The following is a 26,120-nucleotide window of genomic DNA, read 5'->3' as shown; positions in this document are numbered from 1 at the left end:
GTTTATATTTATTAATAGTTCTTACTGTTTTTGGTACATATTTTTCCATTGTACATGTTAGTTTGTTTCATAAGGACATTTTTATACAAGTGCATTGTAGCATATGAACTCCCGCATGTCTTTCTTTCCTTCCCATTATCCCCATTTGCTCCCCTAGACACTTCCACTTCTAATTTCATGAAATATGTACAAATATGATTTCACATATTAACAAAAGAATTCTAGGAGCGAGGAAGGAAAGATGAGGTAGCACTTTTCTTTCTGAGTGTAACTAAATTCGCATAATATGATTATCTTCATCTGCCTGCCTCAGTTTTCCTTAAAATGAAATAATTTTTTGTTTACTGCTGAATAAAATTCTACTGCATACATATGTCATATTTTCTTCCTCCATACCTCTTTTAACAGACACTCGGGTTAATTACCTCACTTACATATTCTTAATAATGTTGCAAAAAGCATTAATGTGCAAGTGTGTCTGTAATATGAGGACTTAGAGTCCCTCAGAGAAGCACCCAGAAGAGGTATATCTGGGCCATATGGTCTACATAGTGGCTGGGCATTTACATTTCTTCCAGCAGTGTATAAAGGTTCCCTTTTGTATGCATCAATCTGACATTGGTTATGATTTATTTTCTTGATGATTACCATTCTGACTGGATTGAGATGCATCCTCCTTATAGTTTTAAATTACATTTCTCTGTCTAGTATCTTCGACATTTTTCATATCACATGAAGTATTTCAAATTGCTGATTCATTCATTTCATGAATATGGATATGCCCTACCAGGTCCCATTTGGCATATAACATTCTTTTTAAATTTTTTTTGTTTATTTTATTTATTTTTTCTGAGAGTGACAGACAAAGAGAGAAAGAGGCAGATAGAGAGAGAGAGAATGAGTGTGCCAGGACCTCCAGCCACTACAAACAAACTCCAGATGTGTGCACCCCCATGTGCATCTGGCTAACGTGGGTCCTGGGGAATCAAGCCTTGAACCAAGGTTCTTTGGCTTCACAGGCAAGCACTTAACTGCTAAGCCATCTCTCCAGCCCTTGCATATAACATCTTATGCTAAGTGACCATTTTCATTTCTTTAGTAATAACCATGTATATAAAGGTTAGTTTACATTCATCATAAAACCTAAATGTTTTGTTATAATTAGCATATTATAATTATACAATATAGTGGATTACAGAGTGGTATTTTAATACATGCATACAATTAATGATAATCAAGCTAAAGTCATTAATAGAAGGATACATGAATCTTCTCTAAAGCAAGAGATCTACTAGAGTGAAGGTAAAACCATGAGGACTTCATTGGAATAAGAACAATGCTAATGATTTTGACACAATTAGTATAAATTGTGTACATGTGTACATGTACATTGTAAAATTATAGCATGCTTGAAGTGACTTTAAAGAAGAAATTATTTTGTTAAATATAATACACAATGGGATATTTAAATAGAATACTTAAGTTAAATAGGGCTCCTTTATTAACAGGCTCCCAGACTGTGCTTTTTTTTATGAATAATTTTTTTAAATTTTTTATTTATTTATTTGAGAGCGTCAGACACAGAGAGAAAGACAGAGGGAGAGAGAGAGAATGGGTGCGCCAGGGCTTCCAGCCTCTGCAAACGAACTCCAGACGCGTGCGCCCCCTTGTGCATCTGGCTAACGTGGGACCTGGGGAACCGAGCCTCGAACCGGGGTCCTTAGGCTTCACAGGCAAGTGCTTAACTGCTAAGCCATTTCTCCAGCCCCAGACTGTGCTTTTAAAAGTACTCTGTACAAATCCACATTTAGGAGAAAAGTAAAATACAAAAAAGTGTGTTATTTTCTCTTTCTTTTTTAGAGAGAGAATTTAATATGTGTAGGCCCTCTTGTAGCCCACAATTGGTGGGAGCTTGATAATGGAGAGTGGACTCATTTTTGGATATGGCTCAGACTTGATTCCTAGCACCAGCTATGAATTTCATTCCACTGAAGAGATCAGTTAGCCAAATTAAGAGGACTTGGTTTACCACCATGGCTGTGCATCACAGTTTCACTTTTGTCATCATGACAGGTTGTTTGCTGCAGAGTAGCTTAGACTACGAGTTGCTTGGATAGATGTTGGCCATTTTCCCCCAGTTGCTTATATAACACCTTCTGGCACTAGAGGAGCTAACTGTCTGGGGACTGACTCTCTTCCAGATTCCAGCCAGGTCACTCCATGTTCCATACCAACAGCATAAGGTGTCTTCAGCAGTAGCATCTTACCATTAACCTTTGGTGGGTCATCAAATACTCTGACAGAAATGTGTCTTCTTTTGGGAAACCTTGTACGTGTCTCTGATCAACAGCTCATTGTAGATGTTAGCTACACGTTAGTACTGGGAGATACAGGTCAGAACCCAGGAAGAGAAGGAAGAAAAAGATAAGTAATATAAAAGAGATACAAGAGGGGGAGAGATAGACAGAAATTAAAGTCAGTCTTCATCATACCTTCTCCAGGGCCTTGTGATTCAGGTGTTCCCTCTAAGGTTCTGATGAAGGTTCAACCACTTTGCCTGTCTTTTAGGATATAGAATTTTATGGTACCATTGTCATTGTTCAGTTTTGTGTCCCCTACCTCCATCCTTACCCTCTCTCCCTGCCCCACTCATCCTAGTATCCAGTCCTTGAAATGCTTATTAGTTATATCAACACCTCGGGTAAATTCAGAATATTTCCTGATGGTGGCAGATGTTCCTAGAAAATGTGACCACATGTGTCACTCCAAGACTAAGGTTTTCCTGCAGATGTTGACAAAATGTTTAGCAAAATACCACAATATATTCAAGCTGAGGATCACTGCAAATCATAGAGCACTTGAAGATGTCAGGCAGTGTGTCAATACTGAAATCACTAGAGCTCCATCCAGGAAGCCACTTTATTCTGCCTGTATCTCTTCTGGATTAGCACCAAATTAAAATCTAAAATGTTAAAAGGAAATGTATAATAAACATTCCTGAATGCATTTATAAAATATTCTGGAATATTATTGTAACATCTTGAAAATAATTTTATTGATATATTATTTCCACTGCCTGTTGCACACTTTCATAAGTACTGATAGACAGAAAAATATTATTTGCTATATATATTTTATATTTGAAAAATGTTTTCATATATGTTCCCATTCTGGAAAATATATTTTCCATAGCAGAAATTTGGAAATGAATTTTAAGTCAAGACCTTTTTACCCACATACAGATTTTATGAATTATAGAAAATCTAATCCTAATATTCATAACATCTCAATTAGTCTTACAATTACCCATCTTAACTCAGTCAAGAAATACCCTTTCATTCCATGTATGTGCTGCAAATCTCTCTACTTCAATTAGGAGCAATTGGAGGGAATCATGATAACAGAAGTCCAGCTCCCAGTAGTGTGTAACAAAATGATTATAAGCTCTGGCACCCAGCCAGGCTAAAAGCTAGGTTTCCACGGGTGTTCCTTCACTGTCAGTACCTTTGTGACATTTGCACCTTGACACTAGAAGTGCTAACAGCTACAGTTCCCATGGTGGGAAGTCAAGAAATTCCTTTCCCAGCTCCAGTGGTGTTCAAAGATTCACGGCCCTCTTGGAGAATATAGTCTGTTCAAGATGATTGCATCCTGCTCTCTCTTTTGTGAAGGCATTTTGTGGTTATGTCTGAAAAGTCATTTTGCTACAGCAGGAGATGAAAAGTATTTTTGAAAAAGAAGACACACGTGGTAAAAGTGTAACGAATGGTAGCAACAAGGTTGGCCTGAGAGTTCATGGTGCTGTGAAATAAAATGTTTCAACAACCAGTTCCAGGCTTGGAAATGTGCTGCAGACCACCCTTCTGACCTTCTTCACTGAGGAAGCCAAAAGGGACTATAAGAGAAAATTGTAGTTATCTTGAAGTTGAATGGTATTCTTAACCAATAGTGACAGACCCAACACTATGACTTCCGGGGGCTGCTACTGATGGCAGAGCTTCAGGCTATTGCGGAATGAGAAAGGTCCGGACTAAAGGGCACAGAGTGACCAGGCATCCACATGATAAAGAGAGAGAGTGATTTTAGAGAAGTTTAGTTTTGGAACCTTACCAGCTTGTCTCCCTGTTTCTGTATTGCTCTCATATTACTATGTTGTTGCGATTTTGGCATACTCCAGAGAACTAGGTCCTGAGGAGAATATGCCTCTACTTACTATTCATGAGACATTGCATACTCACTTGTTTATTCCATATTAAGCTTCTTTTTTATTACCTTAGTAATGATACCATTTTTATCACAAAAATGGGAATTTCAAAAAACAAAGTTTTTGTTATATAACTCTGACTATGGTGGAATTTATTATGTAGACCAGGCTGGCTTCGAAGTTGTGGTGATCCTCTTGTCTCTGTCTATTGACTGCAAGGATTACACATGCGTGCCTCAATAGCCAGCTGTACAATATTGGGCCCATCAAAATTCCACCATAAATGATGAGGGAAAGCACTAGGCCATCATCCCTCCCTGAGAACTCACTGACCTTTCTGCAGTGGTGTAGTTTCTGAAAGGTTGCACATGCTATGGTAAATAATCCCCTACCTGTGCTCTAGTAGGTAACCAAATTAAACTCAGTATATCACATGAACACACAAGGTAACAAATAAAGACATCAAAAGAGAAGTTGTGAATAAGAAGGTGTTTGGCAAAATGGGTGCTGCTACAGGGTGAATAGAAGGTAATAGGAGGGGACTATGAACAAAATGGATTATATATATGTATAAAATTGCCAGTAAAATTTGAAAATATTTTAAGCATCATGATCATTTCATAATCTGAAGAATGGTGAGAAGCCATTCTATAATTAACTTAACGTGAGAAAACCCTGTTCCCATCACTAATACTTTATAGCAGATGAAAATCTCCTGTAAGAAGTTCTTGGCTTCCATGTCATAACTAGTGTGGCTCTACTCACACTATTCTCAAAACATCTTATTCCAAAACCATTTATAAAACTTTGTCTTTATTGATATTTCATACCTTTTATGTATATACTGAAGAGATGTTTTATAAAAGTCCTGATTATAAGAGGTACTTATAAGAAGTATTCTGTGAATAACTTAGGCAAAGAAGTTGAAAGAAAATAGGGAATATGGGAAAAAATTCTATGATCCAATTATGGTGAACATTGTTTTTGGGTTTTTGTTTTTGTGTGTTGCGTAACTCAAAACAAGGTAAAGGAACTCTTGGACTTTATGCAGTCAGCAAGTGACAAATGCAGATACCAACTTTCAATTCCAGGATTTCTCCTACTGTAACATCCTTGGACATTCTCAAAAAGGCAAATATCAGAGAATCGCTTTTCAGCATCTATGCTTTGACTTATATCATAAAGAACCTATACTAAAAATACAAATCAATGTATTGAACATGATGACATTAAATCAACTAATTCCCAAAATTTTCAAATATTTTTGCTATTATTATGTAATTAAAGAGACGCACACACATCATCCGAGATGTTCATAGGGAAATCTGCATTGATTTTTTTTTTCCATTTCATTGCCAATGAGCCATTTCTCCTGCTCCCATCACTCCCCCTGAAAAACCAGCTGACAGTTTCCATAGTTCAGTAGCTTTGGCACAAAACAGGTGGTGACAGAGTGGGGAAGAACTCATGTCAGTGGGATGTAGTTAATTTGGAATCTGAACGGTCCACCTGGTGTCATTAAATCTGACTGAAAATTGTGAGTGATTAACTACAATATAATCTACATTTACAGTTAAGGTTTAAAATATCCTTGAAGAGATAAATATGAACATTTGAAATTAATTGTATACCTAAGCAGTCTTAAGTACAAATTTATAAATATGTGACAGATTTTGTAACTTTTCTACAGAAAAAGTGGACACAATTATACTATGTCACATTAACATTTGCATATTCTACAAGATTCTGTGGGATATAGGTGCTCTAGGAATAAAAGTTCTTAATCTGAGTAATGTGTTCAAGCATAAATTTCTAATACACACACACACACACACACACATATATATATATACACATATATACATATATATATATGTATGTATGTATGTATATGTGTGTGTGTATTAATGTTTCATAAACATAACTTAATACACATTTGAAAGCTCATTTTAGAATTAGCATTTATTTAATGTGCTAATTTATTTATTTTGTTTTGTTTTGTTTATTTGAGGTAGGGTCTCACTCTAGTCCAGACTGACCTGAAATTCACTATGTAATCTCACTATGGCCTCAAGCTCATGGCAATCCTCCTAACTCTGCCTCCCAAGTACTGGGATTAAAGGCATGCACCACCATGTCCAGCTGCTCATGTATTAATTTTAACTGTTATAGAAACTTAGATGACTTCCTTAATGCATAAAATAATACCCCTAGTCACATGACTCAGATAATCTTTTTGGATAAAACTATGACCATGTAAGGTTAACATAGTTTTTATTTGTCTTTAAATTAGGAGTTACCTCTTCCTGAAAGTCTTCTATGAATTCTATATTGTGGACTGGAAGATATCTTGTACTTAATAGCACCTAGGCCAATTCCTACTACAGCAATTGTCACACAGCATTAGAATTGACTGGACATAAATCTCACTCTATTACTGGACACTAAAATGCTTGTCTTGTTTCTTCTTGAATTTCCAACAACTAACAAAGAAAATGGCACATGATAGACCCCCACAAAAAAGATGTTTATATAGAGAGAAGATAGATAGAATGATGAATAGGTAGATACGTATATAGATGATGTATGAATGGATTTCTGATAAATAGGTGATGGAGATATGATAGATGATAGAATATAGATTTATTTCTGGAATACAAAGTACAGATGTTTACAAATAACTTAAAAAAAAAACTACATTCAGCCCTTTTTCTTCTGTTTTTCCATTTGCCCCATCATTCTTGATACAGTGTGATCAGTTCAATGGCCAATACAAAACTAATGCTCATTAAAACAATAATCGATTGGGAATTGATTTTAAAATGTATGTAGTTGAGTCAATATGCTTTTGAAAATTATTACTGATAAGGAAGAATAAGGTATCAAAAAGTTCTTTAGGATTTATGGCTCATACACTAGAAAATTTGGTGGATTTATTCACATAGATTATGAAGGACATTTGCGACTTATATTTGGAAGAGTTCATGAAAGGAAGAAGGCCCTACTCTGGTTGTAGGTTTGCACATGCTATTTCTATACTGACTTACAGAAACTTCAGAGAAAAGAAGGGTTTTGAATTCTTCAATACAGCCAAAAGGTTGACCCTTCCTTGAGTGAGGGGATGCTGGCTCCTTTGTGCTGATAGCCCTCAAATTGGAACTGTGTTTTCTTCTTGCCTTAAACCATTAAATAGTTTCTTTCTTTCTATATCTCCTTCCTTTTGATATCCCCAGTATGCCAGTCTTTGAACTACTGTATCAGTTTTTATCAGCCTCTAGTCTCCTGAACATCTTGGAACTATTCAACATCAGTACTAATGTTAGCCTGTATCATATATGTGGCTGAACTTATAAACACATTCATATGTATACATACACAGAAATATGTATGTATAATATTAATAATGTATTATATATAATAACATATTAAATATTTACACATACCAAATATATATCTTTTTTTATTTGCTTTCTATAAAAAATACTAATACAGACAGTATGTACTTTAGATATATATCTTTTTTTTTTAATTTTATTTATTTATTTGAGAGCGACAGACACAGAGAGAAAGACAGGTAGAGGGAGAGAGAGAGAATGGGCGTGCCAGGGCTTCCAGCCTCTGCAAATGAACTCCAGACGTGTGCGCCCCCTTGTGCATCTGGCTAACGTGGGACCTGGGGAACCGAGCCTCGAACCGGGGTCCTTAGGCTTCACAGGCAAGCGCTTAACCGCTAAGCCATCTCTCCAGCCCTAGATATATATCTTGAAAGTTACAAGATTAAATATATTTAATACTACATTCAACATAATTATTATATTTCTAAAATTTAATCTTTTATGTATTTGATAGTGAGAGAGAGAAAAGAGGCAGATATGAAGAGCGTATGGGCACACTAAGGGCTCCTAGCCACTGCAAATGAACTCAGACACAGGTGCCACCTTGTATACCAGGTTTATGTGTGTACTGGGGAATTGAACCTGAATTCTAAAGCTTCATAGGCAAGCACCTTAACTGCTAAGCCATCCCTTCAGACCCAATTCTATTATTTTGATACTGTTAAGAATAATCCCATTGAGTTTCTTGATGCTGTGCCGTATGAATGAACTAGAGTATCAAGATCAAGTACCTCTGATGTACTTCCTTTATTGAGTGAACCCCACAGTCCTATGAAAAGTTATGAAGGTTCTGAGTCATTCAATAAACACAGTAATTTCTTGGGAAAAGGTGTTAGCTGAAGACCTATTGCAATGAAAGACTAGTTCCTTATAAAGTATAATTGGATTCTACTAAAGAGAAATCACCATTCCACTGTAGAGAGCTACTGATGTAATCAGTTTACCACAAATTTGTGGTTGCCATCCCTTTGGGACAGTAGCATATTGGCAGAAAGGAGTGAAGAATTTCAGTGCTGACAAGTTGGGTTTCACACAAGTGTGGTAGTGGGACCACTTTTAACTGTGTAGGAACCCATGCATTTTTGATTTTACTGATTTCCTGCAAATGTGGTCGTATCGTTTATAAGCACTAAGCAAATTATGACACAAAACACTTAATAAGATGGGTGGTGTTGATCAAGTAAACATTAGAGAAAGTTCACTTTAATTATAACCATAACCTTTTCTTAACAGACATTGTTAAATGATTGATTCTTCATACCATTCTGGAACTACCAAGCACCGTTTTTTTTGCATAACTACTGCCAAAGGATTACTTTACAAGAACCACTTCCTTTTGAAGAACATAATTTGGATCCTGTTTCAGAAAGCAGGTACTGTTGTCTTTTATTAACCTACTTTGAAGCTGAAAGGATAGCTGAGGGAAAATCAAAACAGGAAACTTGTGCATGTCTTTTTGAAATTCTGCATTTACAAAACTGCTTCCATTAACTGAAAGCATACTATTACTCAAGTAAAGGATTTTTGTTTGAATTATAAATACATTGTGTCAGTAAACAAAAAAAAAATCTTAAAATATCCTAGAAATGTCACAGTCAGAAATAGTGAAAATGTTTATTATTTGATTTTTGGTCTCATAAAAGAATGACAAGTAGAAATGATGGTTCAAAATTATTGAACATAGTAAGGGAAACAAACTCTTATGTCACCTCTGGAACCATGTTATCTTTATCAACCACTGCAAGATATGCTTTCTGATGGATTCTGTGTTTTTGATGTGTTTCATCCTATAGATGATGTTTAAGCTAATTAAGTGGAAGGTGTAGGCACAGAGAAGTAGCCACATAACACCAGGTTGCACATCTCCTGAATAATGATGTTTTATTTATTTAGAAACTCTGCAATATTACATATTTAAGTGACAAAGAGAGGTCACGAAATATTAATTAGAGAGAGTTTTGGTAAAATTTTTCATTGTAACTTTTAATAATAGTCCTTAAGTTATGTATTCTACAATACTTTCAATACATGATTACGCATGTCCAGTAGTTGTGACTAAATAGAGACCGCCAAACCATCTCAAATTAAATTCACTTGGCTCTGTTGTACTGAAATATTTTTGATGTATTTTTAGCATAATCAAGCAAAGAGGTCTATTAAGTATATACACAAAATGATCCAACACTTTTTCTATTTACTTATGAAATATCTATGATATCACATTGAATTTCTGATTTGTCCTATGTTGATCCTATAATTAATTAGGTTCTTTAAAGTTCATTGATTGAAATTTAAAGAATATTTTCCTTAGCCTGTTTTATATTTCAAGGTTAACCATTATGATAAAAAAAGAAAAAAAAAATGAGTTGGAGAGCAGTTCTGTGGGACATTGTAAATGTAGAATAATTTACCAGCATATTTCATTTTAATCTGTATTTAAGAAGTTTACATTTTTCAAAGTTTTCACTCAATCTATGAAGACAAACAAGTTTATCATTTTGATTGACAGTCCTAACTATAATAGGCATTATTAAATTAGATTTCAACAGTAAAGCAGACATAAATATTATTATTATAAAAGTAGAAACAGAAAAGCTAGGGAAAGAGATCGTTCTCTGCCAGTGAATCCTCAAGTGGATTCCCTATAACTTGCTGTATTTGCATACTAGAAAGACTTTAAGACAAATTTGGTCATCACAGTTTTGCTTATATTTATTTACATTTGTCATAGAAGAATTTTCTTTTCTAAAATAAAATTTTAAAAATCTGTCTAAAGTATAGACAACTTGGAAGATCATAGAACCTGTATTTAAAGCATTTTGTCCTTAATTATTAACCATAGGAGCACCTTATCAGATCAAATTCTCCATATAGTTCTGCTTGGATATCTGTTAATACTAGAGATAAATTTTTGAGGCACTTGTATTCAACTTGGCAATATTAGAAAGAAGTTTTTTTATAATGCCTTTGACAATCAAATAAAAATATTGAACACAGCAGAGTGTCTTCAGGATAACAAGTGTTTTAGATCTAGCACTAGATATTCATATGGTTAATGATGGACATGCAATCTAAGCACATGCTACACATATAAGCAATGAAAATAGAATGGAATCACTGACCTGATCACTTGCGAATGAGTTTATTCTATCAATCACCAACTAGGTGGTATTCAATTCATGGAGTTCAATGCAGCACTAATTAATTTTTGAGAAGAGGCTTGTTGTGTTCCCATTAATAGATCAAGGTTTCAGACTAAGGATTCAGAGATTATGCAACTGCACAGGGACTATGTGGAAGCCAGCTTGGCAGGGCAAAGTTCACTCTTCTTAAGTCACTCCTGTCATTGCTTTACCCAACTAATTGAAAGGTACATTGGTAGAATAGGAAGCAATTGAAAGGAATGAGATGAACATCACATTCCAAAAAGACATGAGTGAATTACAATTGATGAGATGATGAGAGTGGACTCAAGGTGTCACTTTAAATAAAGCCCCATTTCATTCATGTACTCGGAACGAATCTGTCACTTCAACCACTAAAAACATCCAGGGGAGGAACTGACAGTTGCAGCTTGACACAACTAACTAAATGCCTGCCATCCTAAGAGGCAACCCATATTAAAAGGGGTCCTGAGTTCAGTCTCTGAGAATAAAATGCTTCACTCAGTCACTGCCACATCTGTCTCCAGAAGACATTGGCCCAGGACCAAGAAGTGCTCCTTCCATTAGACAGGAGCCTCTGGGGCTCTGGTTATAGATTCCCAGAACTGGCAACTTCTACTCACCTAATGAAAGAAAACATCTACTCCTTAGTAGCCATTCAGGAAACTGAGGGGGCCTGGTACTTATAAGAATAGAGAGAAATGTCTTCCAAATCACAAAAGTAGGACATTTAATTTCATCATTAACTGTTTTGAAAATTGCATAAATATTTAGAAAAATAAGAAGAATCCCCATCTATCTGTGCTGTGTGTATGCTCACAGCACTGCTACCATTGAACATGTTTATATTTGTGGCATACAGGTTTCAGCTTAAAATAACAATTGAAATGCCATTTTGAAATATCTGACATAGAAGTAAGAATTTCCAAAACTGGCTCTATATACTATTTAGCTTTTTGTTTTTCAGGATCAATGGAAAAGTGCAACTTCTGATATGGCATAGTTCCTTATACAATTATTTTTCAAGAACAAAATTCATTCTGAGAAGTGTATTATGGATGTCCCTATTTTGTCATTTGTAAAAATTAATGGCATATTTTAACTATATTTGGAGTACTTTTCTAATTAGGTTTTAAATGATTTTATCAGAAATGTGTCACAGGAAATACTTTGAAAAGTCTCAGTAGATGAACTCAGGAAAATGCCTCCATAAGTAATTAGTTGATATGAAGTATTTTATAATATAAACTTATATGAATTCCCCATGCAGAATTTATCTTGATTTGCTAGTTGTCTAAGTGGGGGAGAGTAGTTCCATTATATTAATATTATGCTCTTTCTTACCCTGCTTGTAGATACTATCACTGATAACATTAATTCAATGTGAGTTACCAATGTATGAAAGAAAATTGGGATTACCAAAGAACAAAGAAATGTTGAGTGGTAATATATTTCAGTGTTATATGACTGAGTACTTAGGTTTTATGGGACAAAACTCTGTGCAAAATGATGGAAGGCATCTATATGTAAGCTGTCAACATTCAAATACTTTAGTTACTGTGAGCATGTGCAAAATGTTGTATCTATTTTACTTGCATGGTAAATTGTAACTCTGATAAAATATGGTAGAAATAATTCAGAAAGATCTCATAGAAATGACAGAAATATGTATGTTTTGTCCCTTCTGCACATCCAATGCCAAAGGTGGATTTTAAAAGACAAAATCAAAAATAAGTTTTCTGAAACACAATTTCATTATATGATTTTCTATCCAATCCTGCTAAAATGTGAGCAACCTGAATGCCTGGACACCTGAACATCTTGAGGGCATGCAGCAAAATATATGGGATTTGGTCTCCATCAGTGAATGGGTCCTTGACTCAGTCTCTCCATGCAAGAGTTAGTACACAGGGAGGATCCCAGGCATACAAAGATTTAATAAGATATGGGCTTTTGTGTACTGTCATATTTTCTGTGGGCTTTTAGGTGTGCATGGAATGCCAGCCTCAAACTGAAAAATAGAAAAATGTCTATAGAAAAATTTCCTCATTCTGAAACTCTGCTTATTATCTTAATGTTTTATGAATTTCAAAGTTTCTTCAATTATACAAGTGCATGATATCTCATCTTTTAAAACAGTTGGAACATAGAAAATCTATAACTATATCTGTACTCACATACTCAGAGGCACATACACACTTTTTAGAGTGTTTTATTTTTTTTAAGGAGTTTAGGATGTAGAAGCTGTTTCATGTATAGCTGGTACTGTGATAAGTTCCATACTCTATTACTCACTAAGTCGGACTAAACATTACAGATATTCTGATAAGAGTTTCCAAAAAGGAAGGAGAAGGAAAGTGGGGAGGAAGAGCATTTCGAGTTGTGGGAGAAGGATTAGGCAAAAGAAGGAATAAAAGGAAAAAAGTAGGGGAAGTGAAAAGAGAAGAAAATAATAAATGGGGTACCCTTTCTTGGCTTGAATCATATAGGCATTTCTGTATTTTTATGACATATAATATTGACAAAGAAATATTGATTAGTGTACAATCCTATATGACACAGAAGATTAGAAGATGGAATTTCAAATAGCTCTCATTCATTGTTGAAATAGTATGCTGGAATAAGGGTTAGTATTTTTCAACAATTACTAATTTCTGTTCTCCATGAAATTAGAAGGTGTGGTACGTTAATAATTCTTTTTTCTGAATCACCTGCTCACTATACTTAGGGATAGATTCCTCTGCACAGAGGACACACATGTGAGTTGCAGGCAAAGTCTCATGCCCTTACAGCTTAGTGGCTGTTGTTGCTCTCCTGAGGTCACATGGCTCAAGACTGGAAGGTGTGCCTACCACTGGGAGTTATGTAGTTTCCTAATATTTCTAACCAGAGAAGGTGAATTTAAGATTTAGCAGTGGTATTTCCTGATATGTACCCCTTCAGCAATTTCAACTGTTTCAAAGTATCTAATATTCAAATTCTCTTATGCATGGAAAACCTTGAGAAATAAAATAACTATAAGTAAACAACACATAGAGTGAATAAACAGCCCAAAAAGTTGCATAAAAACAAAAAAAGGTATGCCATATCCATAGATATGAAGACTGTTTCCAAAAGGTTTTAATCTTCTCTGAATTTGCTTTATTTTGATAAGTCTTCAATAAGTTAATATAAATAAGACAATGTCTTGAGGGGATAGAATATATCCCCAAGCAGCCTTTGAAAGCAGTGAGAAACATAAAGCTATTTCCACTGTGTATGCCATCTATGGTAAGATGATTTGAAATGTGTTGTGATCCAGCATATCAGTGGAGAAAGCCTGTGCTTCCCCATAGACAGAAAGCCTAAAGTATGCTGTCCATGAAACTAAGTAAAATTAGCCTTCTCAGAATGCAAGCCAAATGACAAATGTGGGGGGAGTAACTGTAATTAAATTCAAGATCACACCATAAAAGACAAGATGCAAATTTTTAGAAGAATATAATGGAGATATTTGTATTACCTTAGTATAAAGACATTTTGAAGTAAGACAAGCCCAGTCTATAAAAGAACAAAATGACATGTGTGATTAAAATTTTAAAAAACACCAATTTTAATGCAGCATCTTGCTGTGCAAAAAATTTTAAAGTTCTCTTTTACCTATAAAATAGGAAGTAAATTTTAATATTGACTATATATTCTGACAGAAATAATGTAAATGATTTTTAAAATTTGCAGTTTTCAGTGTCAACAAAAATGCTGTTGAATTCAACTCTTTTTTGCCATTTGGCATGATGTTTTCTGATTCTTATCAGATGTGGACTAATATGTGCTTACATGTCACATGGCACTGCAGTGTGACTTTAATCAGTAATACAAAATAGAAGTAATAGTATCTCAGGCTGGAGGGCAGATCCTCAGACAAAATGTCACCACAATATACTTTCTCTATCACAATGCCAATGAGAAGGAAAGGAGAGCTATGTAGAATGGAATGATCCCAACTGAACCTTTGCAGCCAAACCAGCCTTAATTAAGTGACCTTCAGCTACTCAATATAAAAATGTGGTAATAAATCACTGTTTCTTTAAAGCATAAAATTTTGAAGTGTTTTGCTTTGTGGCTATAGCCAACTGATTGATATATGCAATTTTAGACAAGTTTATGTTCTTACACCATATTTTCTTACCTGTTTCTTTTCTAGTATGTTAGAAATGGGGGTAGAAAAGAACCACAGTAAGTTCAGGAAAGAAGTTTGTGATTGCATGTGATTTATGTGGCTTTTGTGGCTAACTTTACATAAAGAATAAAATAAGTTTCTGGAAAAGAAATTGTGTGTGTGTGTGTGTGTGTGTGTGTGTGTGTGTGTGTGTGTGTTTCACAAAACATAATATTTCATTCATCCTCACCAAATTATTTATTCCTAATTCATGACCGTTCCCTAATTCATTTGTATACTCTGCACTCATTTTTTATCATATTCCAAATAAAAGTCAAATGTTACTGCTTCCACAATATTCAGATTCTTCCTTTATTTTACTTGCTTCTTCTTTTCTTGGTTTGATTTTGGTTTAGTTTTTTGAGGTAGTATCTTACTCTAGCCCAGAATGAGCTGGGATTCACTCTGTAGTCTCAGGTTGTTCTTGAACTCTCAATGATTTGCCTCCCAAGTGCTGGAATTAAAGGAATTGCCACCATTCTCAGCTAGACTATTCTTATATGAATTAAAAATAAAACACATATTTTATCAGTATTTGTTGTACTTTATTTCTTCTGCACTGTATCTAATACAAATCTGTTCCCTCAATAAATCTTAGGACCTAATCAATTTTATTTCAGAGAAAAATTATGTCAACTAGTAGAACTTTCTGCTTGTGAGGGATTAGTTCTTATTGGAGGACATGGCAAACTGCATACAAACTTCTCTGCTAGCTTCCAAATGGTGCCTGTGGCAACTTATCCACATTAGCTAAATATATTCTATGATTTAAACTTTCATTTAACAAAGATGCATTGATTTATTGAATGATAGTTTAGACAAGATTATCTTTTAGGTTTCTAAACCATATTTTTCTTACCTGTTTCTTTTCTGAAAATTTATAAATGTAGGTAAAAAAGAACTACAATAATTTCAGAACAGAAGGTTCTGATTACATGTGATCTATGTGACTATTGTGGCTATTCTTAGACAAATAATGAAACAGGTTTCCAAAACAAAAGAAACTTAAGGTTTGAGATTCTGATAACATAATTCTATCAGTTGTCATTCTTTCTTAGAATGGGGCTACTCTGTAAGGTTTAGCTTCTTCACAACCTCATAATATATATATAGACCATATCTATCCCAGAATAAAGATATCATATTATGTATATGCTTTCAACAACTTGAGAAACTAAAATAATTAGTAATAATTTCATTCAGATATAACTTTTAAAATATGTTATTATTTAAATTACCTGGTATTAAACTAAGGTAACAATGGAATAGAACTACTAAAATTCCTCTTGAGATTTTCCTTGTGTTAAAAAAGGTGAAAAATAACCCTTGCATGTGAATGTCAGTATAGCTAATCGTATTGTTATAAGGCTTCAGTAATGCACAGGAGTGGAAATAACACATATGACTACAGTAGATTTTCCATAGACTGAGTTTCCAGGTCATTTAACCCTCTAAGCTAGTGTCTCCAGCACTCTCCAACAGAATTAATGATAATGGATTTTCCCTTTTTTTTTTTTTTTTTGTCATGGTAACTTGTTTTGGCAGGAAATAGAAAACATCATATTCTCATAGATAAGGATAAAATTATGATGGTACTTAATGTATCAAATCTCCCTCTCCCCCTCACATTTCCTCCCTGTCTTTCCTTTACACTCATGTGCACTGGCATATTATGTCCTTTTTTCAGAAAGCATTAACTATCAAGGATGAAATTAAAATTCTGGAAATTAAAGAAAACCAAAAGGGTGAATTCATACAAGTACATTGGTGATAAAAGATATATCATTTGTACTTAGAACGTCAAAGACTCACTGCATGAACATCATTAAAATTAATTCTAACAGACATTTTTTGGGGGGAGGGGGTTTTTTGAGGTAGGGTTTCACACTAGCCCAGGCTGACCTGGAATTCACTATGTAGTCTCAGGATAGCCCTGAACTCATGGAGATCCTCCTTACTTCTGCATCCCAAATGATGGGATTAAAGGAGTGCACCATCACGCCCAGCAATTCTAACAGATTTTATTATCTGATTCCACAAATCTTTTATTTGGGTGGTGAGGAAAAAATTAACGACATTTATTGTGTTAGCAACATCTTTCATGTGCTATCAAATCCTACATAAGCTGAACTCATGCCAGTCACATAGAACAAAAACAGGAGGAAAATGTATTACTTTTAAGTTGTGTGCAGTTTAAATTCAATGTGCTTTATATTATGTGTTCAGAGACTGCTGATGCAACAAATGTCATGAGCAGTGCTGAAAATGAAGAACATAACCAAATAATCATCTATTATACATCATCAACAGGTAACACACAGCATATCTAGCCAGGATTTCTCACTTTAAGTAAGATTGGTCAGATACACCTAAAACTTCTTGGGATGGTGTGATGTCTACAGCCTGGTTGGGATCAGGTGGCTCTATGAGGCCTTGTTTCTGACTCAGCTACATACAGATAGCTGATATGTGTCTTCAGACTCTCTGGGCCAGATCCACTAAGTCAAAGTCATTATATCTACCAGCCTCCATGGTGATGGTTAAGCACCTGGAATTGAAGAGGCACTTTCCTTTTTTTAAGTTTAAAACTTTATTTTTATTTATTTATGTGAGAGAGGGAAAGAGGCAGAAAGGGAAAGAAGAGAGAATAGATACACTAGGGTTTCCATCCACTGCAAATTAACTCCAGATGCGTGTGCCACCTTGTGCCTCTGGCTTACTTGGGTCATGATATCCTTTTGCTTTGTAGGCAAACACCTTAACCACTAAGCCATCTCTCCAGCCCACAAGAAGAACTTTTTTTCCGCTTTTTATTAATTATACACACTTTGTTTATACAGGTATGTTGGGTACCATCATTAGCCTCTTCCCTTTCCTCCCTCTCTACAGGAACCCTCCTCATTGGGGAATGTGGGTCGTGTATTGTGGGCTTAGCCATCAGTTATGGGTAAGAGGCAATGTCCCTGTGCATAATGTCCCAACAAGTGGCTCTAACAATCTTTCCTCCTCCTCTTTCACAAATTTCCCTGAGCCATGTTGAGTTTGTTTTAGGTCTACCTCATTGATGAGGTCTCGGGAGCCTCTTTGTCTCTGTATATCTGGTTTGGTAGGAGTTGAATGTTCTCTGTGTCTATCTCCTTCACCCTTTTCTGGTACCAGGTTCCCCCTGAACCTGGAACAGATCATTCTCAGCGAACTTACCCAATCACAGAAAAAAAATCGACACATAGTCTCACTCATCTGCAACACCTAACCTGAATTTGCCCAAGATGCCTTACATACCCAGCAAGTACCTCATGGACTAGACAATAAGATGGATGGGAGGGCGGGGAGGGAATCAAAGGGTGGAAAACAGTAATCCGGACACAAACGGCAATGGTACCATAAAATTCTACTTCCTAAAAGACAGACCAAATGACTGAACCTTCACTAGTCCCTTACAGGAAACACCTGAACCACAAGACACTGGAGAGGGTAGGATCAAGACTGACCTAAATCTCCTACATCTTCCTTCCCTCCCTCTCCCCCTCTCCCCTCTATCTCTCTCCTCTCTAACTCTTGTATATTAGTTATCTTTTTCCTCAATTTCTTAGTGGACACTGACCTGTAACCCCCACTTCCAGCTTGGGCCTACAATCCACAATGAGCTTTTGATCAGAGAAACCTACAAGGTTTCCCAAAACAATGACAGACTTCTGTCAGAGTAATTGATGACCCACCAAAGGCCAGTGGTAAGACCCTATTGCTGAAGACTCCATACGCAGCTGACACGTAAAATGGAATGACATGGCTGGAAGCCAGGAGAGAGTCAGTCCCCAGACAGTCAGCGTGTCTAGTGCCAGAAGGCGCTACATAGGCGACTGGGGGAAGTGACCAAGATCTGTCCAAGCAACACATTGTTTAACCTAAGTAGCAACAATTAACCAGATGTGATACCCACACAAGTGCAATAGTGGTACACAGCCATGGTGAGGAATCAATTGCTCTTGATTTGGCTAACTGATCCACTCAGTGGTACTAGACCCTTAGCTGGAGCTGGGAAACAAGTCAGAACCATACCCAAACACAAGCCCACTCTACAATATCAAGCTACCATCAATCACTGGGTATAAGAGGGCCTACACCTATCAAACTGTCTATCAAAAAAGTAAGTGTTATCTCAATTTTCCGGGTGCTAACTTACTCTCCATTGGAGAATCTGCTTCTCTTTTCCAGATAGATGCAGATCCTAAGAAGAGAGCTGCCCCAACATACCTCAGAAGGGGCCCAACTGAAACTAAGGACAACTGGCGAAATAAGCAAGGGTGATGTTTTCCTGTGAACTGGATAGCAGCACAAAGGGGAAGGAGATCAATGCAGAGAAAAATCAACTCCTACCAAATCAGAGAGCCAGAGCCTCAGAGGCCCCCAACACCTCAGCACTGAAGCAGACCAAAAATGAACCCAACATGGCTCAGGGAAATCTTGCGGAAGAGGGGGCAGAAAGAATGTCAGAGTTACATGTTGGGTCATGATTTTCAGAGACATTTATCATACTAATAACTGGGGGCTAACTCCACAATGCACGACCCATTTTCAATAACAAAGAGTGTCTAATGGGAGGGGGTAGATCACAGATGAGCCTAAATGATGGTACCAAACTGCCTGTATTTACTGAAAAGAAAACTAATAAATTAAATTAAAAAAAAAAAAGAAAAAAGAAAAAAAAGAAAAAGAAAAAAAAAAAGACAGCATTCTTGCTCATTTCCCCAGTTACTCCTGGTTTCAATTGGAGCCCTGGTGAGGTGCAATAGACCGATTCTTTCCTCAGGGCCTGCATCCATCTGAAAAAGAGAAGCAAATTCTCCAATGGAGAGTGAAGTCAGTACCAGATAAATAGGATAGCCATTATTCTTTTAGAAAGAATTTAATAGGTTCAGGCCCTCTTGTAGCTCACAATTTGTAAGGAGCTGGATAATGGAGAGTGAACTCATTTTTTTTGATATGGCTCTGACTTGTTTCACAGCTCCAGCTGTGGGTTCTGTTCCAGTGAGTAGATCAGTTAGCCAAATCAAGAGCAGCTGGTTTCCCACCATGGCTGTGTGCCACTATTACCCTTGTGCGAGCATCACATTAGGCTGTTTGCTGCCGAGTAGCTTAGAACACAAGTTACCTGGACACATGTTGGTCATTTTCCCCCACTTTCTCATGTAGCACCTTCTGGCACTAGATACACTAACTGTCTGGGAACCGATTCTCTTCCAGATTCCAGCCAGCTCACACTATGTTCCATACCAATAGCACATGGTGTCTTTGGTAGTATGGTCCTACCACTAACCTTTGGTGGGTCGTCAAGTACTTTAACAGAAATCTGTCTTCTTGTGATAAACCTTGTAGGCCTCTCTGATCAACAGTTTATTGTGGATGTTAACCATAGGCTGGTACTATGAGTTACAGGGCAGCCCCAAGGAAAAGAAGGAAGAAAAAGATAAGTAATGTAAAAGAGATGAAGAGAAGAGAGAGAGAAAGAAAGAGAAAAACAGGAGAAGATTAAGGTTAGTCTTCATCATACACTGCCCAGGGCCCTTTGATTGAGGTGTTCCCTCTAAGGACTTGAAGGTTCAGTCATTAAGTCTGTCTTTTAGGATGTAGAATTTTATGGTACCATTGCCATTTGGGTCCAGTTTTGTGTTCCCCACCCCAACCATACCCTTCCCTCCCACCCTATCCAATCCTATTGTCTGGTTCTCAGATTCTTATTAGGTATGTCAGCATCTAAGACAGATTCAGGTTAGGAGCCACAAATGAGTGAGACCATGTGACAATTCTTTTTCTGTTATTGGATGAGTTTGCTGAGAATGATCTATTCAAGATTCCACCATTTTTGTTTAAATTTCATTTTGTCATTTTTCCTTACTGCTCTGTAGAATTCCATCATGTAGATAAACCACATCTCGGTTATCCAATTATCTAATGATGGACTTCTGAATTGATTCCAGCTCTTAGCTATTATGACTTGAGCCGCTATAAACATGGTTAAGCAAATCTCTCTGAACTAAAGTCTGGTGTATTTAGGGTAAATGCCCAGGAAGGAAATAACTGAGTCTGTTGGTACCTTCATAGTCAAACTTTGTAGGAACCTCCATGTTTCTTTCCATAGTGGGCTGTACAATCTTACTTTCCCATCAACAGTGAACAAGTGTTCCTTTTTCTCCACATCCTTACCAGCAAATGTTTTCATTTGAATTTTTAATGTTTGCTGTCCTTACTGGGGTAAGGTGTAATTTCATAGTTGTTTTAATTTGTATTTCCCTGATGATTAGGGATTATAGTGGTCCCACAATTCTTAAGAGGTTAATAATAGAACATGAAAGTACAGCTGAACCTCTAGAAATAGGCACAAGACTATTCTGAATTGAGAGCTGACAATCTATAGCCTAGAACTGGCAATGAGAAATAGCGAGAAAGAACTGTACATGAATAGAATCTTAGCAGTACTTCTTGCATGTGTACAGTTGCTAGAAATTTACTGATATTCACTGGGCTAAGCCCATGTCTTCAGCCATACATTGCTAAGTAAATTTCACTGTCTAATTCAAGCAGATACTAGCTGTATGTGCTCCTGATGTGTCTGGTTTGAATTGAGGTAATTAATGGAAACAAATAGCAACATATATTCCATGTCTCAAAACAAAACAAAAAAAATGAGAAATATTTTAGTAATACTAAATAGATTTTTTTTCTTTAAAGGGTAACATTTTAGATATATTAAGATACAGTATGGTATTAAAATTGTCTGTACCTTTTTCCTTTGCTATGTATGATTAATAATATAAACCAAAAAATAAAACCTGGGCTGGAGAGCTGGCTTATCAGTTAAGCACTTGCCTGTGAAGCCAAAGGACCCTGGTTCAAGGCTCGATTCCCCAGGACCCACGTTAGCCAGATGCATAAGGGGGCACACACATCTGGAGTTCATTTGCAGTGGCTGGAAGCCCTGGCACGCCCATTCTCTCTCTCTCTCTCTCTCTCTCTCTCTCTCTCTCTCTCTCTCTCTCTCCCTCTTTCTCTCTCTGTCACTCTCAAATAAATAAATAAAAATGAACAAAAAAAACTTTAAATCTTAAAATACATACATATATATGTATAGGTAGTGGTTTGTATTTAATGAAATAATAATTACATTAATTATTGAATTTCACAAATGTGTCAAGACTTACAACACAATAAACCACCTGTGGTTTGTTTATTTCATTGTCTTTCTTGTCTTGTTGAGACAGGGTCTCATGTGACCCAGACTGGCCTCACTCATTGTATAGCACAGGATAGCCTTGGGTTCCTGATCCTTCTCACTTCTCCTCCCAAATACTGTGGGTGAAAACAGGTGCTTCCATGCCCAACCTGAAACATAGCTGTACAGTTCAGTGTGGACAATACTCCTGCTCACCTATGCTACCACACTTATAGTTACCAAGTGATTTTTGTATACTGTAGATTTATGTTAATAAGATTATAGTCCTTTGAAGGAGATTGTAAATGTAGTTCTAAACCACATTGCTTCTTCATTGCCAGGTGTTAGTATATGTTATCTGACTCTCTGGTTAGCAGAACAAATACTAGAAAGGCACTTAGCTTTTTAATAAAGCTACAATGTCTCTCATTACCCTCATAAGAAATATTTTCCTTCAATGTCATATTCAGTGACACAAGCACTATTTTATCTATTGCTTCTAGGAAAAAATGATAAAGCCTATAATACAAGAGGTAAAATTCATCATTCTTCTAAGAGAGGTCACACATTGACTGTTCTTCACTATTGTAGCTTCAAGTTTATTATGTCCCTCATAGGAGTCTTTACTTGGGGACTAACATTAGAGGAGTTGCATCTGAAGCCCTCTCTGAACTTGTCTAAACTGACTCCCATGATGCTAGGGAAAAGCTGGAAGCAGAAATAACAGAAGGTAATGAAGATCTTTGAGACAGGAAGGTATCTGCAATTTCAACAGCTGTCCTTTATGGCTGTAAGCGTATCAATTGGATCATGGACTGAGGCAGTAATGATATCTATTACTGATACATAATTTAATATGGTTAGAATCTATGAAAACAAACTCAATAACACATTATATTTCTTATGAAAATGTGTGAAACTTCTTCAACCTAACCTCTGTCTTGTTCTAAAGTAAATTTTGATTGTTAGTGTTTCTCCTAGTATGTTAATGCATACTAATAAGTTCAACAAATGTTCATTAAATTACCGTGTCTAGTTCCTCAAAGCACTGTTCAAGGCATATGTCCCTTCACCCCTCTTCTTGCTCTTTTATCTCTATACCTCATTCCTTCTCTCTTTCCATTGTGTGTGCCCCCCATTTCTCTCCTTTCTCATTTCTCTTCTCTCCTCTACTCTCTCCCTTCCCCCTCTCATCCTTCTCTACTCTCTATTTTTTTAATTCTCTCTACTCTCTCTCCTCTTCTCCATATCCATTACAATAAAGCCTTGGATTGGGAGGCATCAATCAAATTGTCATCAAATATAATCTTCTTAAGATCAGTTGATGACAGAATATCTCTCCTGTTATTGATGGGGCCATACACAGACTGGAGAACCTGAGATTATAACTATGTTGACAAAACTGCAGAAACACTGGCATATCAATCAAGAAACATTTGAGTAATATTCACTTCTTAATTCTTTTATATTTCTAAATCTATTACCATTAGTATAAAAGAAAAGTGATTTCTTTCCTGTTTATGTCATACCTTTTAATGTCTTATGAATTAAATAATTGAAGGAATGAGAACTAAAATGTCCATGTAAATTGTGGGCATAGGAAAAGAAAAAGATGTACAATAATTGGGGAAATATTATATTTATTTAATTTCATATTATTTAATTAATTTATTTATTTGAGAAAGAGAGAGAATTGCTGCATCAGAGCCTCTCATGGACCTTGAGAAGATAGAGGGAGGAACAGGCTTCAGATTGGACGCAGAAACCTCGCTCACTTTCAGTAGAGGCTGTCATGTAGGAAGGATGTCATGGAGCTGTGAGGCATGTGGATGTGAAATGCTAAGAAAGCTGAGTTGGCTGGAAGTAGAAAAATGGAAGTCTGTATGGATGTGACAATAATATAAAGGTCATGATATCAATTTAAATGAAGACAGAAAAAAGAAGAAGCATTTGGCCTATGACAGGTTATTTTTAGATATGAAAACTACCAAAGGGCCCTGAGAAGAGTGGCTATGAAATCTGGAAGAATAAAAAAAAGTAGCAACACAGATGACTGGTAAGGACAGTTTCTGAGCTGAAGGTGAGTGCTCATGACTAATCTGAATTAGGTTTGGTAAAGTTAAAACCAAGGTCTGACTTTTTTCTTACTCGTATGTCACTGCAACTTTGTTAAAGGTTTGCATGTTCAGTGACTAGTACATGGGCATGAGAAACCAAATGGGAGAAGAGAATAAGGAGAGATATTTTATGTGTATATAATAAACATGAATACTATAAATCTTGGCTATTATTGTATAAAAAAATAATAAATAAACTGGGCATATGGCCCACCAGCTTTAATCCCACCACTCTACCTACCTGACAACCAGAGATAAGAGGATCTTTATGGGTTCTAGGTCAGTTTAAGACTACCTAGTGAATTCCAGATCAGGCTGGGCTAGAGTGTGACTCTACCTTGAAAAAATATATATTAATATATTTATAGTATATTAATTAACTAATTAATATATTAATTACTTGGCATTTTACTGTAAGGAAGTATTTGGTAAAAAGCAACTTAAGGGAGGAATGGTCCATTTTGGATTACATTTCCAGGAGATACAGATAATGGAAAAGCAGGGAAGGTATAGCAGCCACAGCAGACCGTGGTGCGTTACAAAGCATCCACAGGGAAGCAGCAGGGCAAACAGCGGGTGAGGATGATCTACAATACCTGAAGTCCAATCACTGCGACTCATTTCCTACATGAAGATTCCATCTCCTAAAGGTTCCACAACATTTCCAAACAGTGCCACCAGGAAGGAATGAAGTGCTCAAAAACATGAGCTTATGATATACCCTTCATAAATTCAAACCATAACTGTGGGAGTTTGAATGCATGTCCCCAATAGAATGGGGTGATTTATTAAAATTTGAGTCTATAGCTTTAGCCCTTATGCAGACTCCTGCTAGAGTGGCATGTGTGACTAGAAGCCAATCTGAATTCCAGCCTAATAGTGTGCAGAGAGGTTTTGAGCTCGAGCTGTGCTTGCTTGTGGAGATGGCTGTTTGATAGTGTCTCTCTGCTTAGATTTATGAATAGGAGCCAGCTTCTTCTGCCACTTGATTGGAACATCCCCATGGATCTGTAAGTTTGAAATAAATCTCTTACTCTAATGAAATTTTTGTGATTGGGATGTTCAACCCAGCAGCAATGTGAAGCTATCTCCATCAATAATCTTTCACCCCTCATCCTCATAGACTTGTTGCCTTCTCAGGATGCAAAAACATTCAGTGAAACTTAAAAGTTTACCATAGTCTTTACTAATCTCAACAATATTAAAAATTCATTCTCTTCTGAAACTGAAAGCAAATATTTAATTGAAATTTCTTTGTTTTATAAAATTAATAAAAACATAACACAATTCCAACATATGTACAATGGTGCAGAATAAACATTTCCATTCTGAAAAGGAAGAGTGGAGAAAGAGCAAGGAAATATGAAACAAAACTAGACCAGACTCAGCAGTTCAAACAGCACATCTTGTCTTGACACCTGGCGTCTGAGGCAGTGACAGAACCATCTGAGCACTGAAAGCTGAGGCAGCCTTGTGCTTCCAGCTCCCCTGCCTATAGCACATGTAGCCATTCTCTTGCTTCACTTAATCCTGACAGCTTTCACTCACAGACACCTCCTGGATCTGGCATCTCTGACATCTTGGTATATCCATAGCGACCTCTCCTTCACCTTCAAAACTTCATCTGGTGTCTCTTAGGACCTTCTTCTAGGGACTCTGGCCATGCCACACATTGTCTAGCCTCAGTGGATCTCTGTAACCATCATTAAATACTCCATATTCTACTCAATCTTGCATCTATAATGCTTGAATAAACAGTACTACGTGGAAAATCCTGTCAAGTTCTCCTGTCAGGTTGGAATTCTGCAGCCAGGCCCATTTTTGCCACAATT

General features: G+C 36.3%; 1 protein-coding gene across 3 annotated transcripts in view; it reads left to right on the top strand.

The window, feature by feature from the left end:
• The window catches only part of Cntn5 (contactin 5), a 1,203,203-nt gene that overhangs the window by 273,727 nt on the left and 903,356 nt on the right, over positions 1-26,120 (top strand). For 2 of the 3 annotated variants that reach the window (XM_045146292.1, XM_045146289.1), the window contains exon 2: positions 8,833-8,972. The exons of the other annotated variant lie outside the window; for it this stretch is intronic. The gene's annotated coding sequence lies outside the window, so the exon portion shown is untranslated. The remainder of the gene's footprint in view (positions 1-8,832; positions 8,973-26,120) is intronic. 3 annotated transcript variants of the gene reach the window in all.

This window comes from Jaculus jaculus, chromosome 3 (assembly GCF_020740685.1).
Source record: "Jaculus jaculus isolate mJacJac1 chromosome 3, mJacJac1.mat.Y.cur, whole genome shotgun sequence".
Lineage (NCBI taxonomy): Eukaryota > Metazoa > Chordata > Mammalia > Rodentia > Dipodidae > Jaculus > Jaculus jaculus.
This window is presented reverse-complemented; position numbering and strand designations above follow the sequence as displayed.